This window comes from Schistocerca gregaria, chromosome 8, assembly GCF_023897955.1.
Source record: "Schistocerca gregaria isolate iqSchGreg1 chromosome 8, iqSchGreg1.2, whole genome shotgun sequence".
In the NCBI taxonomy this organism is placed as follows: domain Eukaryota; kingdom Metazoa; phylum Arthropoda; class Insecta; order Orthoptera; family Acrididae; genus Schistocerca; species Schistocerca gregaria.
Window position 1 is genome coordinate 246,545,147 of NC_064927.1, and position 20,164 is coordinate 246,565,310.

Sequence of the window (20,164 nt, forward strand, 5' to 3'; positions counted from 1 at the left end):
TAAGTGTTAAGTTGGTATCTGAGAAATGTGTAAAACTTATTTTTGATATCGAAATATGTAAATCTAAGAGCAGGGCAACAGCACTATGATAAAATTTATTTTTGAACCGAAATATGTGGAGCTCATGCTACACGATACGAATTCCAGACAAGCCGGAACACCAGACAATTCGTCTGAGAAAATATAAACGTTAATGAAACTCAATTTCTGATAAAACTGATATTAAACCTCTAAAATGATACTGATATTATTTTCACAAAAAGCGCTGCCAATCACTGTGCTTTACAATGGAAGTGAACTATGATGATAATTTAATTTATTGATCTACCTCTGCGCACGGAATACTCGTTGAGTTGAACCACGTACTGACACATGAGAGCCCGCCACTTTTCTTTGAACTTCCAATGCACATCTGGTGTCGGCGACGGAAGAGAAGAGAGCTAAAAACAGGAACTTGGAGAATGTTGTTGTTGTTGTTGTTGTTGTTGTTGTCTTCAGTCCTGAGACTGGTTTGATGCAGCTTTCCATGCTACTCTATCCTGTGTAAGCTTCTTCATCTCCCAGTACTTACTGCAACCTACATCCTTCTGAATCTGTTTAGTGTATTCATCTCTTGGTCTCCCTCTACGATTTTTACCCACCACGCTGCCCGCCAATGCTAAATTTGTGATCCCTTGATGCCTCACATGTCCTACCAACCGGTCCCTTCTACTAGTCAAGTTGTGCCACAAGCTCATCTTCTCCCCAATTCTAATCAATACCTCCTCATTAGCTACGTGATCTACCCCTCTAATCTTCAGCATTCTTCTGTAGCACCGTCCATAAAATTCACCATAGAGAAACAGAGGTACTGAATTAAAAATTAAATGTTCTTCGTCATATTGCAACGACGGATAAAAAGTAAAACGCGGTCGACAGCCCTCGCGTCATTCGCTAATACGGCCGGTAACTCAGAGGGTAAACACAAATGAGAACGTAAGTGATTAAGAAAAGGGCATTCCGTCAGTAAATGGCGCAGCCGTCAGAGGTTGAGGGCAATGAGCACAAAGTGGTGGGGAAGCACCACTTAATAAATGGCGATGGCTATAAAGACAGTGCCCGGTAAGCAACCTAGCTAAAATGATCTCACGGCGAGAGGGCCAAGAGGAGGTCGTCCAAGTCGCTGAGAGAGGCTTGATAACCCGGAGCTTGTTCCCGTGAAGGGAGGACCAGTGGTGAGACAAAGTGACACCACCTGCTGACAGACGGCAACCCAGAGATCGTCTGAGGGAATGGAAGAACCACCGGGCTGAGGTACGAGAACTGCAGCCTTGGCAGCAGCTTCAGCCTCCCCGCAGGGTGTGAATATATCTGATTTAGAGCACCCCGGGTAACGGGGTAACAGCCGGCTAATCCTTCCACTCCCGTGTTTCAAAATTTCCCGTATCAGGGCCAGCTTTGACTTTAGTCTCTGTCAATATAGCGAGCTTAAGCACCCAGAAGGAGGAACTTCTTAAGGAGCTGTGCCAGTGCAGTAGTTGAGACATGCTCTGCTTCCAGGAGACACATCGGGACTTTCAAGAGAGGCGATTCACGGTTCTTGGAATGACACTTGGCGCAGAGCGACCTCATAGTCAGTATGGCAGCGCCAGCTTTGCAAAATCCAGATTAGATATTAACTCTACTGGAATTACTGCAAAGAGTCATAACAGATGAGGTGCGTGGTGTCACGATAACACCAGTTTATAAACCTCCCACAGAAGCCTTCATTTTTCCAGAAACACCTAATTTCCATAGCCAGCCAGCTAAGTATGTAATAGGCGACTTCAACAGCTGTAACCAGTTGGGGTTATAGTGAAGATGACAATGGAGATGCAGTACTAAACTGGGCGGATTCTGGATCTATGACACTTACTACACGATACTAAGTTGCCACCAACCTTCAATTCTGTGCGTTGGAAGCGTGTATATAATCCTGATCTCATATTTGCTAGCTAGACCATCACACAGATGTTCAGAAAGACAGAATGCTCGCCGATCCCTAAATCTCAACAGAGACTAATCATGTGTCAGATCGTGCCTGCAATACGTTCACAGTCTGTTCCATTCCTCGCCGGTATAACTTTAAAAAAGCAAACTGGGAGAAGTTTACAACACTTCTTGATCAAGAGGTAACACATATCAACCCAAACTCTGAGCAGTACGGTCGTTTCGTAACGACTATGAACAAATCTTCTAGAATGTCCATCCCTCTTGGATGTCGAACTATATAAGTGCAAGTACTGTCCCCTGGGATACCATCAGATCTTGATCGCTACTACACAGCATTTGAGCAAGACCCTTTTGTCGAAGAAACAATATCTCGTGGATTTCAATTACTTAAATCGCTATCAGCCGCCAAGTTGGATCAGTGGATCAAGCTTATGCAGGAAAGTGACTTCAACAAGAACAGCCAGAAAGCCTGGAAAATTCTCAGACGCCTTAATAATGACCTTGCTGGAGCGACCTTCCATGCAAACATAACAGCCAATGATACTGCCAATCAACCATTATTAAATGGGAAATCAGATAACTGAAGCATCAAGCCACAGCCTAATAACATTCATACTTCTGTTACCGACTTGTCTTTCTGCTCGTAAGAGCTGCAGAGGGCGATTAGTATGTTAAAAAAGCAAAGGCTGCTAGGCTGGATGATCTTAGGAATTTTCAAGCAAAACGTTTTGGTCTTGCATCACTAAAATGGATTCTAGACCTTTTTAACAACTGCTTGTGCTCTGGTACGATCCCCAAAGTCTGGCGGAAAGCTCATGTCATCGCTATTCTTAAAGTCAGTAAAAAGAACAATGTTCTAAGAACTACCATCTCATATCTCTTCTTTGCCATTTGTGTAAAATCTCGGAAAGAATGATTGTGAACTGCCTGACAGAAGCAATTGACTTTGCGCTCATACCTCAACAGGCTGGCTTTAGACCAGGTAAAAGCTGCACATCACAGATCTTCACTCTCACCTAGCACACCGAAGACGGTCTTGAATCACGTATGGTAACCAGTGTGGCCTTTCTTGAACTGTCTGTTGCGTAAGACACTATGAACCATAAATTACCCCTGAAAAAATTTGATGACATCACTAATGACTCTACTTTAACCACCTTAATAGCCAACTTCCTTAGCAACAAGAGATTTTTCGTGGAATTTCAAGGACGGCGCAGTCGATGGATAGTACAGAGGAATGGGCAACCCCAGGGCAGTGTCCTGGCCCCTATACTCTTCAATATGTAAACGAATGGTCAATCACACCCGCTGTACACATTTTGAGTTTTCTGTATGTGGATGACCTAGTATTGGCCACCCAGGGAAAGGATTTCCATGACGTCGAAAACAGGCTGTCTGAAGCACTGCAAGAACTACGACGGTTCTACAAAAATAATAACTTAAGGCCTAACCCTACGAAAACGCAAGTCTGTGCTTTCCACCTAAAAAACAGACAGGTAAACCAACAACTAATATTGCATGGAATGGCACTGAACTTGAACATTAATTTTCCGGAAAGTATCTTTGGGTAACTTTAGATAGGACCCTAGCGTTCAAAACGCATTGTCAAAACACGAAAATGAAAGAGTGTGCAAGGAATAATACGATACGAAAACTAAGGGGATGTAAGTGCTGTGCACAGCCAGTCACTATGCGGACTTCGGCTTTGGCGCTGTGCTACTCTGCGGGCGAATACACAGCGCCTGTCTGGCACAACTCCTGCCATGCCAGGCACTTGGACTCCGCTGTGAATGAGACGGGCGCATGATCACTGGATGCCTGAGACCCACTAAAGTGGAGCAGCTGTACCATCTAGCAGGTATAGCTTCGCCCGACAACAGGCGTGAAGCAGCTGCTCAAGCAGCTTTATTTGGCCATTCATCAGCACCGTCTCACTTGAAGGCTAGAAAAAGTTTTGTATGGGTCTATGTAAACAATAACAAAACAAACCAAAGGCTAGACATGTCAGTTTTGTCCCTTAAGAACTCACACATTTGCTAGACATGTAGAGAAAAAGAGTAGAGTCTGCTCCTCTAGCCTGGAGACAACCTAAAGAAGAACTATCTCCCGGTGATAATGAGAGCTGGTGTACCTGGAAATCCCTCAACAGATTACGAACTGGTGTTGGGCGGTGAAAATAAACGCTTGAAAAATGGGGATACGCTAGAAGACCCTCAACTTGTGAGTGTGGAGAGGAGCAGACGATGTCTCACATACGTAACTGCCTTCTGTGCCCGTCATCATGCAGCGAAGAAGATTGATGCTGGCGAGTTCTAACGCCTTGGACGATGCCCGGTTCTGGGTGAAGACGGTTTATTTTAATGTCTGTTAGTCCATACTTAAGTGTATTCATGAATTTTCATTAATGTACAATTACTTCTAATTATATGCTAACTGTAATGCTTTGAACGTAGTTCACTTTTGGGCAAAATAATGTTAATTATACATTTCTTTGTCCTTTTTCATCTTTACATGTTAAAGTCCATTGTCTTCTTATATGTTTTATAACTGTTAATTTCGGTTAATTCCCTTGTAATTGAGGCCTTTGACACGAATAAATAAAAAGCAGCTTTAGTGGCCTCGGTTCCTGTCAGACCGACGAGACCAGGAACCCACATAAACACCACAGTGGCTCCGTCAAGAGTGAGCAAGTGACAGCTTTCCGGGACAGGTTACACTATTCGATGTACGGTGTACGGCACACAGAGGCTTCGAAGGACACTGAGTTAGTCGGAGCAGATGACGTAATTGAAATGCCTGTGTCGCCGGAAGTACTGCGTGGCCTGATACAGGGCGAAGAGCCCCACTCCCAGGAACTCTCACACCAGACGAGTGTAATCCCAATATTTGCGTGGTAGAGTAATTATGGTGTATGTGCACGTGAGAAAGTGGTTGCGTATCAATCGCCGACATAGTGTAACTGAGGAGGAATAAGGGGGAACCAGCCTGCATTCGTCAAGCATGATCGATAACCGCCTTAAAAACCATCCACAGACTGACTGGCACACCGGACCCCGACACTAATCCGCCCATGTGCGGGGACCGTCACTCCTTCTCGCCCGGCAAACAGTTCGTTAGACCGCACGGCTAACTGGGAGGGCCATTATAGGGTTAATGGCGATAGCAAAAAGGACGACACTCACAATAGAACCCTGAGGCACACAGTTTTTCTGGATAAAGGTGGCCAACAAGGCAAAACCCATACATTCTTTGATAACTCGGTCTTTTAGAAGTTCCCGAAGGAATCGGAGCATCATCCACGGAAGTCCCGTGTGTAGAAAATACAGAGGATACCAGTCCACCAACAGGTGTCATAGGCTTTCTCCAAATCGAAAAACACGGCCAAAGTGTAGTATTTCCACAGAAAATCATTCATGATTATATATTAATTCCTCAACTGCTGATGAGCGTTTATATATATCAACGGGGACAGGTGAAAGTATGTGCCCCGACCGGGACTCGAACCCGGGATCTCCTGCTTACATGGCAGACGCTCTATCCATCTGAGACACCGAGGACACATAGGACAGTGCGACTGCAGGGACTATCTCGCGCGCGCCTCCCGCGAGACCCACATTCTCACCTTATTATGTCCACACACTACATTCGTAGTGTTCGAAAGAACAGACACCATATCCATGTAAGTATATTCATGACATGAGTGGACAAAGTGACAAGATGATTATCTGCAGAGCAGAGCGCTCGAAATCCACACTGATCTGTGGTTAGTAAATTGCGAGACTCTAGCCACAATAGCAGCTGGGCATGAATCATATGGTCAGTTACCTTGCGTTCACAGCTGGTTAGAGAAATGGAGTGATAGCTAGAAGAAAGGTGTTTGTCCTTACCAGGGCTAGGTATGGGTATGACAGTGGCTTCACGCCATCGTCTGGGAAACGTACCCTCTGCACAGATGTGGTTGGATGTACAGAGGAGAAAGTTCTTGCCAGCAAGACAAAGTTGCTGCAGCATCTGAATGTGAACATCGTCTGGCCCTGGGGCGGAGGATCAGGATGAAGTGAGAGCATGATCTAGCTGTCCCATAGAAAAGGTGCGTTGTAGCACTCACCATTCTGAGAAGAGAAGGGTAACGCCCGAGGCTCCTCCGCTCGTTTCCGACGGAGGAAGGCAGGGTGATAGTGGGAGGACCTCACAGTCTCCGGAAAATGGCGACCCAAAATGGTGATAGATCTAGGGTCCCCTAGGACATAGTCTGCTACTATCAGGCTAGAAACTGGAGAATGTACCTTGGTCTCAGAGAGCGGTCAGAGGCTGGCCCACATGACGGAAGAGGGAATGGAACTGTTAAAGGAACTAGTAAATGAAATCCAGCTAGCTTTTTTGCTATTGCGAAGAACGCTACGAGACTGGGCACGCACCTGTTTGTAATTAATACAAAAATGGTTCAAATGGCTCTGAGCACTATGAGACTTAACTTCTGAGGTCATCTTAGAAATACTTAAACCTAACTGACCTAAGACATCACACACCTCCATGCCCGATGTAGGATTCGAACCTGTGACCGTAGCGGTCGCGCGGTTCCAAACTGTAGCGCCTACAACCGCTCGGCCACTCCGGCCGGCGTAATGAATGCAGTTTTCCATCGTAGGATGACGCTTAAAAACACGGAGAGCACTTCTCCGAGCGCAAGTGGCGTCGCGGCAAGCCTCAGTCCTCCAAGGGACCGGCACATGGCGTGGTAAATAAGAAGAGCGACGAATGCAACGTTCTGCAGCGATAATGTTTGTAAGACATTCACCTGGTCATCGCGGCTGGGGAAATGATGTTCGTTGAAGGTCGCCAGGAAGGAATAAAACCTACAGTCGGCCTTAGAAAGCTGTCGGCCGGCCGCTGTGACCGAGCGGTTCTAGGCGCTTCAGTCCAGAACCACGCTGCTGCTACGGTCGCAGGTTAGAATCCTGCCTCGGGCATGGATGTGTGTGATGTCCTTAGGTTAGTTAGGTTTAAGTAGTTCTGAGTCTAGGGGACTGATGACCTCAGAAGTCCCATAGTGCTTAGAGCCATTTGAACCATTTGAAAGATGTCGTTTGGATGTGCGCATGGATGAGGTAAGAGTCAGCAATTGGATGTCACACGGGAAATGGTCCCTCGAGTACGTGTCCGAGAGAGCGGACCAATCAAGATGATGGGCAAGTTGGGCAGTGCAGAAGGAGAGGTCCAAATGGGAATAGGTGTGTGTGGAGTCTGAAAGCATTGTGGGTGCTCGCGTGTTAAGGCAGATGAGGTTAAGGTGATCGAGAAGGTCAGGAAAAAGGGCACCTCCCTGACAGATTCTGGGCGAGGCCCAAAGGGGCTGGTGCGCATTAAAGTCACCAAGGAGTAGAAAGAGGTGAAGGAGTTGTCCAGTGAGCTGGAGGAAGTCTGTCTTGGTAACGACGAATGATGGGCGGATGAAAACGGTACAAAGGGAAAAGGCCAAGTGAGGAAGGAAAATGCAGACTGCAACAGCTTGGAGAGGATAGTCAGAGAGATCGGTTGATTATGAACATCATACTGGATGAGCAGTATGACTCCTCCATGAGATGGAATGCCGTCTTTTGGGGAGAAGGATGAAGCGGAACGAGAATAAAAACGAGAGCTCAACGCGGTCGTGATAGAGCAATTTTGTTTCCTGGAGGCAGAGTACAAGCGGATGTTACGATTCTAACAGCAGCCGTAAGTCCTCTTGGTTGGTTCGAAGGCTGCGAACGTTCCATTGGAGGAGAGACATGACGAGAAAAAAATAAAAAAATTGCCAGCCTTCAAAGCCTCACTGCTACAGGGGACACAGGCAGGAGAATTGATGTCCATGAGGTCTACAGAGGCGTCGGCATTCTCCTTCTGTTGGTCGCGGAGTCCAGGGCAGAATAACGGTTGGTGGTGCGCACCGGCGACACGGCAGAGGGTATCACGTGACGACATTGTCGAAGAGAAGACACCGTCGAAGACGATCTCCGAGTCGCGAAGTCAAAGTTGGTAAGTACAGTCTTTATTTTTTAAAATAACTCAACATTAACTTGCAACAATAATCACTTATCATCATGTATTATATGCAGCTGCCACGGCACTGCACCTTCTCCTGAGAAATATTCTGCGTATTTCATCACACACGGTAGACACTGATCTAGTGCAGCTACGACTCCATAAATTAATGTAGACGTTAGCTAAACCAGGCATTTGAATATTCTGTTTTCTCTAAGAACCTGGTATAGTGCAGCACGTATTAAGATCGTCAGTATCAAGGGAGCCTGTAGGTGTTTATGCTTCAATAGAACTCATTTTTAAGCAGTTATCTAATGCATATGCTGCCTTGACAATTCACTGAAATAATTCAAACGGCTACAGGTCGTTCGAAAACTCTGAATTCAGGAACCAAATCTCCGAATGCATTTTCAGCTACGCGACGAGCTCTTGAGAGACGGTAGTCGAAGACTTTTTGTTTTGTCGATAAATTAGTACATTTCCCGAATGGGTTTTAAATGTTTGTTCGTAAAGGAATAGTATTTTTTTGGAAAATTTAACCTGTTACTGAAATCTTATAACGCTGAGTTCAAAGACGATTTCCAGAAACGGGAGCGTCATTTGCCCGTCCATTTGTAGCTATCTCAAAATAGCGGAAAAGGTAATTTACTTCTCTGCTCCCATCAAAACACCGCTGCATGTACCTTTATAATTGAAATACTCTAATCCACCATGAGGGGAATTTCATATAACGATATGCTTTCCATTTGTAGTATTACCACAGTTGGGATAATTCCATCGGAAGTTGTATTCCTTTTGAATAGATTTCCATTCTTCTTCAGTTTGTGGCACCTATAACAAAAAAGTAACCTACTTCGCACAAATTTTTAACAATGAAATTGTTACACATGTCGTAAAGTGCGACTTGTCGCTGTCGCACACTTCCTCCTCGCAAAAACCATTTTTATGTTGAACGTTTTCACGATACAACTTTCAATGATCTTGTATCTCAACAAATTTGCTTTATCATTGGGAATTTACTGCAAGGTAAAGGAGCCGAATGCGAACTGTACGAAAATACACAAAAAACCACACCTGCATCTATTAAAACCGCAAATGCTGAAGCTCAGAAAGGAATGTGGGAAACACAGAATCTGCCAACTGGTCCATTCCAAAACAATAAACACCGAAAGATGCGTTTCGAACTCCTCAAAGTCGCAAACGGAAAATGGTTCATTATATAAGCGCCACGATTGATAAACTTGATGAATAGTGCAAAGGAGTAACCAAAATGATATTAAAAAGGAGTTTGATATACTTGCTAGATATGTTGCTGTGCAACTAAAGCAGGTGCCCCTTTACGATGCTATCATCTGCCAAGAATAAATCCAAACGGTATTGAGACAAAAACTATTGGAACTGATAACAAAACAGTGGCAGTACACAACTACATCACCAGTTTTCTCACCTTCTCCAAGTACTACTCCTTTACCAACGTGTTCAAACAGTGAGGATGGAATATATGGGTCATGCTCATTTGCAATTGATTCCGAGAACAAACAACAACGCGAAGAAGATGCGGAGCAGCCATCTGATGTTCTTGTTATTACAGTAAATAGTATTCTACAGTAAAAAATAAAATAAAATGTTATGAGGCACCTTAAATTAATGCTTCTGTAAAAACATATTGTACCTACTTCAATAAACTCTTGCGAAGTCTCATATATAACCGCACGAACTTCGTTAAAAAGTTTGAGATGGCGTTTTAAGTTGCATGGTATACGGAAGCAAGAGAAAATGGATCTCCTGTTGTTGAATGTCAACTGTTGCAGCTTTAGCGTTGGTGAAATAGCTTGTCGCATCACTGTGTCGCATTTCCATAGGCACCACGGAGTTTTCAGTAGCAGTTCCTCAAATTTTTCTTCTGACATTCTCAAATAATTTATCTATCCTTCGCTATCCTCTAAAGCTAGTTCCCTTAGCAATGTCTCCGAAGATTCCAATCGGTTTCTTCCCAAGATCTACTGTCTCGCCAGAAAACGACGCTTTCGACGATTGTTACTTCATAGAACTATTCGCAGTTCTTCTCGTAACATAGTTATTATGGTATCGACCACTTCGGGCACTGTTACTTTCAGAGCCATTTCACACTGAATTTATGTATTTCAATTGAAATGTATGAACGAAAACTGATTCATGTCTCATTCAACTTTTGCTGATCAAGTAAACTAGGACTCGTGAGAAAGAACAGATACATATATAAAATAAACTGTATTAGCTTTAAATCTGGCTTTTATCATTCTCCCATTAATATAGTATCTTTTGCTTAGTATCTTTCCTCAAAACATGTTATTACAAAATCGTTTTTAAATGATTCTGCCTCCACTACACAGCTGGCCTCTTTCCATCACTGTTAAACCAAGTACACTGCCAGACTGTCCAACACATTCTGCTACTGTTACCCTTTGGCATACTCTGACCTCTCCGACCAACATCTCTGCTCTCAAACACAGTCTTACCAAAGGATATGATTACATCGATATTACAGAGATTGTGTACATTTATCAAATTTGCTAATTCAGGCACATTTACGGCCAAAACTTCCTGAAAATCGTCATGACAAATAGGACAGCCCCCTTTCAACCTTTGACACTGTTCCTCAAAAGCGACTGCTAATGAAATTGGCTGCCTATGGAGTATTGTCTTAGCAGTGCTACTGGATTCGTGAGCTCCTGTCAGAAATGTGACAGCTGATAGTAACTTATGGAAATTCATCGAGTGAAATGAAAGTCATATGTGGCCTTCCCCATGTAAGTGTTACAGCCTTTCAGCTGTCCCTATTCTATATAAATGACTAGCAAATCCTCAAAAAACATCCAAGAAGCAAACCGCCGTGTTACCACGGCCGCCATTCAAGACCAACACAATGATAACTCCTCCCCCCCCCCCCCCCTCCCAGTGCTCCACGAACTCCTCTATCAGAAAATCCGAGCAAAGGTAACATGGCAGGGCACTCGTGACCCTAGACACCGCACAGAAACAAACCGAATAAAGCGTGAGCTAGAGAAACGAATGATGCGCTGAGGTGTGGGAGGACAAAATGGAGCTCTTCAAACTCCAAGAGAGGGACGAATGGCAGATATTAAAACGCCTCAAGGGTATTCAAACAGCAAATAGGGCTTTAGCAAGGAACCAGGACCTCTTGAAATCTTAGTGGTCAACTCCACATTACATGAGGGTGTCCCAATAGTTTCGGTCAGACAGAGTGTGTTGGAGGACGTTTTACGTCTCTCAACTCGCATTGGAACGTGGGCTCTCTGAATTTTACAAGACTATCCCGCGCTGCACGATGCATTTCTGGTGACTTTTCCCATCACTTATGTTGAACTTCAGGGTGACAATCTCTCTTTGATCAAAGGAATTAATCCCGGCGGAGGTTCGAGTCCTCCCTCGGGCATGGGTGTGTGTGTTTGTCCTTAGGGTAATTTAGGTTCAGTAGTGTGTCAGCTTAGGGACTGATGACCTTAGCAGTTAAGTCCCATAAGATTTCACACACACTTGAACATTTTTTTAACCAAAGGAATCCTTGACGAAGCTCTTTCTTTAATGCCCTGTATCTCCTGCATTAATCCTGCTGCGTAACGGTGTCAGAGAGTCAATAATTAGTCGGAAGGGTTTTTTGTAAGGGAGCTTTTTGTCTGTGATTTAAAGTTCTTTCATGTTCATCCAGTACTACTTCTACGCCGAACTAATACAACCATTCGACTTTTATTCACTCCAGGCAAATAATGCTGTACACATTCTGGTTGTGTTCGATAGTATATGAGCCGGCTGCTGCTATCGCTCCCAGAGACATCTCATGGATAGGGTTGGGATCGACAAGGAACCTCTCTGATCAACGGCTAAGTGAACAGTGCGCAGCGAGCTGGAATAAGCAGTCAGCTAAATGCCACCAAGGGATCAACAGTATGGAACGAGAAGATAGACGTTATTCCATGCTCTCCATATAGCACAGGCACTGACTAGCCTCTCTCTCTCTCTCTCTCTCTCTCTCTCTCCCTCTCTCTCTCTGTTGCGGCGTAAAGACAACGCCGGCATACCAGTCATGATCGACAGAGAAGTGATGACTATGAGGAGAGGTCAGCTAATCGCACACTGACTGACCTACCTCCAGGACGACAACGCGACGAAATAAGCAGCGCGCCCGATTGATGGAAGACTCTCCGATAGCAGCTTCAGCGTTAGCCACTTCGTTAGCCGATAAGTCATAGTCTCTCTATTATCAATCTCTAGCACAGTTAGAGATCAGCAGTAACTGCAGTTCAGTTGACAGACTGTTGTTAGTGGCGGTTACTAGAACCAGAAGTGTTACTTGTGTTTGTCTATTCTGAAGAAGGTTGATTATTCTGTATGTTGTCCTTTGCTTGCGACACATCTATATAATTGCACCTCTGGATGATAGTGTATAAAGGACTACAAGAAATCTCAGATCGAAGTTAAGTATTTGTACTTGTTGTAATAAAACTCATTAATATGAGTTGTTTGCCGGGCGGGGTGGCCGAGCGGTTCTAGGCGCTACAGTCTGGAACCGCGCGACCGCTACGATCGCAGGTTCGAATCCTGCCTCGGGAATGGATGTGCGTGATGTCCTTAGGTTAGTTAGGTTTAAGTAGTTCTAGGGGACTGATGACCTCAGAAGTTAAGTCCCATAATGCTCAGAGCCATTTGAACCATGAGTTGTTTGTTTGATTAGCGAACCAAGTATGTAGAATTCCTAGACGCAACACTCTCTCCTCTCCCACCCTCTCTCTCTCTCTCTCTCTCTCTCTCTCTCTCTCTCTTTCTCCATCCACCTATCTATCTAAATATCGACCTCTCTCTCTCCACCGCTGGAGTGTGTACTGAGGTCGGTGCGCTAGCGTGAAGTACGTCGGTGACATTCAGTATAGGGTCCACGAGAGATACGGGACCCGCATCGAAGATGCGCCGTCACAATAGGCGCCTCGTCCTTCTACTTCTACTTCTACTTCTACATGACTACTCTGCAATTCACATTTACGTGCTTGGCAAAGGGTTCATCGAACCACAATCATACTATCTCTCTACCATTCCACTCCTTAACAGCGCGCGGGAAAAACTAACACCTAAACTTTTCTGTTCGAGCTCTGATTTCTCGTATTTTATTTTGATGATCATTCCTACCTATGTAGTTTCGGCTCAACAAAATATTTTCGCATTCGGAAGACAAAGTTGGTGACTGAAATTTCGTAAAAAGATCTCGCCGCGACGAAAAACTTCTTTGCTGTAATGACTTCCATTCCAACTCGTGTATCATATCTGCCACACTCTCTCCCCTATTACGTGATAATACAAAACGAGCTGCCCTTTTTTGCACCCTTTCGATGTCCTCCGTCAATCCCACCTGGTAAGGATCCCACACCGCGCAGCGATATTCTAACAGAGGACGAACGAGTGTAGTGTAAGCTGTCTCTTTAGTGGACTTGTTGCATCTTCTAAGCGTCCTGTCAATGAAACGCAACCTTTGGCTCGCCTTCCCCACAATATTATCTATGTGGTCTTTCCAACTGAAGTTGTTCGTAATTTTAACACCCAGGTACTTAGTTGAATTGACAGCCTTGAGAATTGTACTATTTATCGAGTAATCGAATTCCAACGGATTTCTTTTGGAACCCATGTGGATCACCTCACACTTTTCGTTATTTAGCGTCAACTGCCACCTGCCACACCATACAGCAATCTTTTCTAAATCGCTTTGCAACTGATACTGGTCTTCGGATGACCTTACTGGACGGTAAATTACAGCATCATCTGCGAACAACCTAAGAGAACTGCTCAGATTGTCACCCAGGTCATTTATATAGATCAGGAACAGCAGAGGTCCCAGGACGCTTCTCTGGGGAACACCTGATATCACTTCAGTTTTACTCGATGATTTGCCGTCTATTACTACGAACTGCGACCTTCCCGACAGGAAATCAGGAATCCAGTCGCACAACTGAGACGATACCCCATAAGCCCGCAGCTTGATTAGAAGTCGCTTGTGAAGAACGGTGTCAAAAGCTTTCCGGAAATCTAGAAATACGGAATCATCTTGAGATCCCCTGTCGATAGCGGTCATTACTTCGTGCGAATAAAGAGCTAGCTGTGTTGCACAAGAGCAATGTTTTCTGAAACCATGCTGATTACGTTTCAATAGATCGTTTCCTTCGAGGTGATTCATAATGTTTGAATACAGTATATTCTCCAATACCCTACTGCAAACCGACATCAATGATATAGGTCTATAGTTCGATGGATTACTCCTACTACCCTTCTTAAACACTGGTGCGACCTGCGCAATTTTCCAATCTGTAGGTACAGATCTATCGGTGAGCGAGTGGTTGTATATGAGTGCTACGTAGGGAGCTATTGTATCAGCGTAATCTGAAAGGAACCCAATCGGTATACAATGTGGACCTGAAGACTTGCCCGTATCAAGCGATTTGAGTTGCTTCGCAACCCCTAAGGTATCTACTTCTAAGAAACTCATGCTAGCACCTGTTCGTGTTTCAAATTCTGGAATATTCCATTCGTCTTCCTTGGTGAAAGAATTTCGGAAAACTACGTTCAATAACTCCGCTTAGCGGCACAGTCGTCGGTAACAGTACCATCGGCACTGTGCAGCGAAGGTATTGACTGCGCCTTCCGCTTGTGTACTTTACATACGACCAGAATTTCTTCGGATTTTCTACCAAATTTTGAGACAATGTTTCATTGTGGAACCTATTAAAGGCATCTCGCATTGAAGTCCGTGCCAAATTTCGCGCGTCTGTAAATTTCAGCCAATCTTCGGGGTTTCGCGTTCTTCTGAACTTCGTATGCTTTTTCCGTTGCCTCTGCAACAGCGTTCGGATCTGTTTTGTGTACCACGGGGGATCCGTTCCATCTCTTACCAATTTATGAGGTATTAATCTCTCAATTGCTGTTGCTACTATATCTTTTAATTTGAGCTACATCTCGTCTACATTTGCATAGCCAGTTCGGAAGGAATGCAGATTGTCTCTTAGGAAGGCTTCTAGTGACACTTTATCCGCTTTTTTAAATAAAATTAGTTTGCGTTTGTTTCTGGTGGATTTGGAAGAAACAGTATTGAGCCTAGCTACAACGACCTTGTGATCACTAATCCCTGTATCAGTCATGATGCTCTCTATCAGCTCTGGATTGTTTGTGGCTAAGAGGTCAAGTATGTTTTCGCAACCATTTACAATTCGCGTGGGTTCGTGGACTAACTGCTCGAAATAATTTTCGGAGAAAGCATTTAGGACAATCTCGGAAGATGTTTTCTGCCTACCACCGGTTATGAACAAGTATTTTTGCCAACATATCGAGGGAAGGTTGAAGTCACCACCAACTATACAATTATTTGTTACGAGACTAAAATTTTCTCTGAACTGTTCTGCAACTATATCATCGGAGTCTGGGGGTCGGTAGGAGGAGCCAATTATTAACTTAGTTCGGTTGTTAAGTATAACCTCCACCCATGCCAATTCGCTCGGAGTATCTACTTCTACTTCACTACAAGATAAACCACTACTGACAGACACAAACACTCCACCACCAATTCTGCCTAATCTCTCTTTCCTGAACGCCGTCTGAGATTTCGTAAAAATTTCTGCAAAAATTATTTCAGGCTTTAGCCAGCTTTCTGTACCTATAACGATTTCAGCTTCTGTGCTTTCTATTAGCGCTTGAAGCTCCTCCATCCTTAGCTAACGTTTGGGTCCTTACAGGCCCCACAGAAAATCAATACGTCAATGAAAAGGTAACCACTAAAGGTCTTAACTTTGTCGGGTGCTGACGAAAGATTCCATGCATTTAAAATTGCGGTGAAGAATTATTAAACTCATCTGAAACAGTTACTTGCTCCACACCATAGACAGCTCGTAGCGTTTGTAAGACCTGCAGTGTCAAATGTGGAAGTAAAAGCCAGACACTAGCTAGAGTGTCAGTGGTTTGAAGGAGAAATAGACGCTAGTAGAGGCCAATGTGAAGTTTCTTGCAAGTGAATGGCTCTGCAGACTTTAAATCTCAGTAAAGACCGTTAAAAATGGTTTCCTTCCTGTAGTGTTGAGAGACAAGAATGTGTTGAAGCAGTATTTGAATGGTGTTGTTTTTCAGATATTTTGGTTTGGTCAAGACGTCGAGTTTATCTGCAGTTTAGACACGCGCTCCTTATTGTTTCATATGCTAATAGGTTGCATTCTAGAAAAGAATGTAGTCTTCCTGCTGTTTCAGATCATTGCATTTGTGACCAGTACAAGTTAATGGCTCCCCGATTGTCCAACAATAACGAGTTGTCCCTCCTCTGGTTGCTGACAATGCAGTGTTAACAGTAGCAGTGCTAATTCATTTTCCATACCATACATCACACATTACTAAGAGGGGAGCGGGTACATTATGCCTAACTTTTAAAAAAAGTTTTTAAAAATTCTTTGACCATTGTTGATTTACGTTAACACGATCCTTTTCAAAGAATTACTGTGTAATTAGGGTCAAGGAACTGAAAATATCTTTTACCACACACTCAGTAATACCAATTAATTTTCAAAGATGTGTACTACCAAGCTGGTAATGCTTTATAAACACCAAAAAAAATGAAAATTTTCTTCATTTTTGCTGATTTTTACTCCTAATGCAGAGAGATTTTAATGAGTAAGTAAGGTTCTGATTCTGAAAATATTGAGTGACATTCATTATGGAAAGTGGCATCTATTACTTACACTTAAATATGTGGGTTCAGTTTAACTGAAAAACTTAAAACATTTATAGGATCCGGTAAACAAATTCATTAAAAGCAATAACTGTTTTTCATTGTTTTAAAATATGAAGTAACTGACTAGATCACAATATTTTCAAAAGTTGCCACGAAGTATTCCCCACCCCCACTTGATAATGTAAGGATTAACACTTTTAATTCAATTGGTTATGTATGTTGATACCATATAAATTTTAGTATAAAATTTAATCGAGTGTATAGTTCTATTAAAGATGGTCACATATAATTGTGTCAAAGCATTCAGACCACAGTTGGCGCCCCATATTAACTGAAATTTTGACTTTTATTCGTGCTGTTTCAGAAAACAAGTTTCCTTTTTGTTTTAAAGTATGTAATTGAGGGATGTGTTATTCGGACTTAATTTCTGTGCATTGAACCCCATGTGGTTGGTGAATGTGTCTTGAACAACATGAATTGCGTTTGTCGTTCACGTATTTAATTATTCTGAATGGTTACCTTGTGCTACCTTAACTACCGTGAAGTGCGTCTTGAAGCAAGACTAAAACTCTAGATCTGGTTCTTATTAATAAATGTTTAAAGCATTATATGACAGTGCTTACTCCAGCACGTTCCAAAACCAATCCCCATGCTCACTACCATTTCAGTACAGTCGAACGATATCGAGTATTTTATTCTGCCTACGCTGAAAGTCAGAAATTAATCGTTCCATTTGGTCTTCTATGTGCTGATAATCTTCAAGTCTTTCTGCTTGTCGTAAAAACCTTCTAACGACCTCGCTTCTCTATACAGAACTGTATAGTTTGTGAAGAGCCTCAGAGTGGAACAGACGCCGTTCACCATCACTGTAGTAACTTAGTAACTTAACGTCTGAGATAATTAACAACCGATGAATTCTGTACTGCGCCATTAAAGTTTAAGTACATGTGTCATCATAAAGAAACTATCATAGCTACTTTATTCTGCATCGTTAGGCTCTCACGTCTAGAGTTGTAATTTCACACCTACCGGTACATATTTTATACGCTCGGTGAGTCTTTCCCAGAAGGTACAGGTATGAAGTTGAACGTCTACTGCAGCCATTAATAATCCCAAACACTGTCCGCATCTTATGAGTGCAATGTTTCTAATTAGGCATCTGTCTCACTGCGTACACAGCTCACAAGTTAGTGCAAATTTCCACGAGCATCGTGTATTTTTTTTATCATAACCGACTGATAAGTTTCACATAAAATCGAGAGATATCGATTACAGGCGTCTGAAAGAAAGCAGCGCTATTCTGAAAGAAGCTTTTCACATAATTCCAAGAATCATTTTTCAGTCCGAACCATAAAAAGTAATGTACCGTACATCTGAGCATAGCGACGCTGAAATTTGGATTTATTAGCGCTCGCACTGAAGGAGCTAAGCACCCAATTTTAGTCACGCTTCCTCTTCTGTGGAACTCAACGAGCAGCTGATGCACATTCAAAACCAAACTTCGTAAGACGGTTCAGAGTGAATTAGACCGCTAGTTACCAGATTCTTCATTAATTGATTAACTGGTGGCACAGCTTTTTCATTAACTGGATGTTCTATTGGTTCTTAATAGAATATTTCATACTTTTTGAGTGAAAAAACTACACGATGCTGGTGTACTCTGTAATAGTTATTATTCTACAAATTTGGTTTCACATTTTACACTATTTGAAAAAATGATCTTTTCTGATCGGGGAATAGTCAGCTGATAGAATGTGATCCTGTACAGAGAAGAAAATGAGAAGCGTTAGGGAAATGCGAAAGCATCCAATGTATGTTTCTCGATTGACTAGAGATTTATATTATACGCTGTTTAAGTGTGTATGTGCAGATGACAGTAAGTTTTTCAGTTATCTTCGAATGTTGAAATCCTCGTTTTATGGGTTTCTCGACTACTTACGCCAAGAATCAATAGAGATTTAAAGTGCTTACGTCAATCTTGGAGGATATAATTTATGTTCAGTTATTAACAGACAAACATGACACAATTGTTAGACTCTAAAGATTATCACTATCGAAATCTACAATTATTTTGGTTAATCCCTTGAGAAAGGGGCACTCAAACCATACAGTAGCCTACTGGATAGAGAACTGGTAAAACTTTCTACAGTATCGTAGCCTACCTATACTGCAGGAGCCGGCGCCTCGAAGAAACCTGCGTGCGCCATGAGCGGTGCTTTGAATGTCGCCACCAATGGAGGACCCTCAGGCGGCAACCTTCGCGCCAGTCTTCTAGTCAAGATTACTTCCATCTCGCTAGTTGGTGCCGACGTTACACCGAGTTGTTGATAGCTAGCCCTGCCGGAAAGAATTCAGTGAACATATCTTCACGCTCGTGTCGGGCCTCTGATAATAGCTAGTGACGGCTGTCACCAGTTCTCAGCAGTGTAGCAGTTTCCTTCTCAAAAGTTGAATAAACTATATTTATTTAAAGTGAACTTTTGTCAACTAATGTTTTGTCTGCATGTCTATATTCTGTTTGTCTATAAGATCCCTTTGGCCACATTCTACCCATTTATAATTAACAGCCAAGACATTAACATTCAGTTCTTCGGAGCATAACGGTCATCAACGTGCATCATAACACTTATATCAAACCGAAGGCTTGTTTAAACGCCACAGCGATGTAGTAGACACGATATTCTCAGAGTGCCGTGCTTCTTGCCTTCCTTTGAATTATCGAGCTTACTCACCCAGCCTGGGACGTAACGCCGGCTCAGAACGAGGGTACAACACGGCATCTTTCTCATTAACAAGTCGGGATACAAAGAAAGCACACAGCAGGGGGTAAATGCTCAGGACAGAGACTTCTCTGATGCACATTTGACGGTTTCTACTGGCTTTTGTAATTTAAATATTCCATTGAATGTCTCAAATTCCTTCACACAACGGCGTTCAAAACTTAAGGACGGGAGTAATTTTCACATGGCGTGTCACAGAATAACAACGTAACTTCATTAAACTTGCACTCAGTCTTCAGGCCACAAGTGGCCCGTCGCTACCATCCGACCGCCGTGTCGTGCTAAGCTGTGGATGCGGATAGAAGTGGCGTGTGGTCAGCACATCGCTCTGCCGGTCGTTATGATGGTTTTCTGTAACCGGAGCTGCTACTATTCGGTCGAGTAGCTCCTCAATTGGCCTCACGAGGTTGAGAGCACCCCGAAAAATGGCAACAGCGCATGGCGGCCCGGATGGTCACCCACCCACGTGCCGGCCACACCCGACAGTGCTTAACTTCGGTTATCTGACGGGAACCGGTGTATCCACTGCGGCAAGGCCGTTGCCCCCCCCCCCCCCCCCCCGCATTAAACTTGGACTATTCATAAAAAGAACTGCTACAAATTGCACAGAGGGTAACTGAAAGAAATATGCAGTGAGGTG

At 43.4% G+C, this 20,164-nt stretch overlaps 1 pseudogene; it reads right to left on the reverse strand.

Moving 5' to 3' along the window:
- Positions 1–19,950: 19,950 nt before the first annotated feature.
- Positions 19,951–20,068, reverse strand: LOC126285575 (5S ribosomal RNA; annotated as a pseudogene).
- Positions 20,069–20,164: the final 96 nt, after the last annotated feature.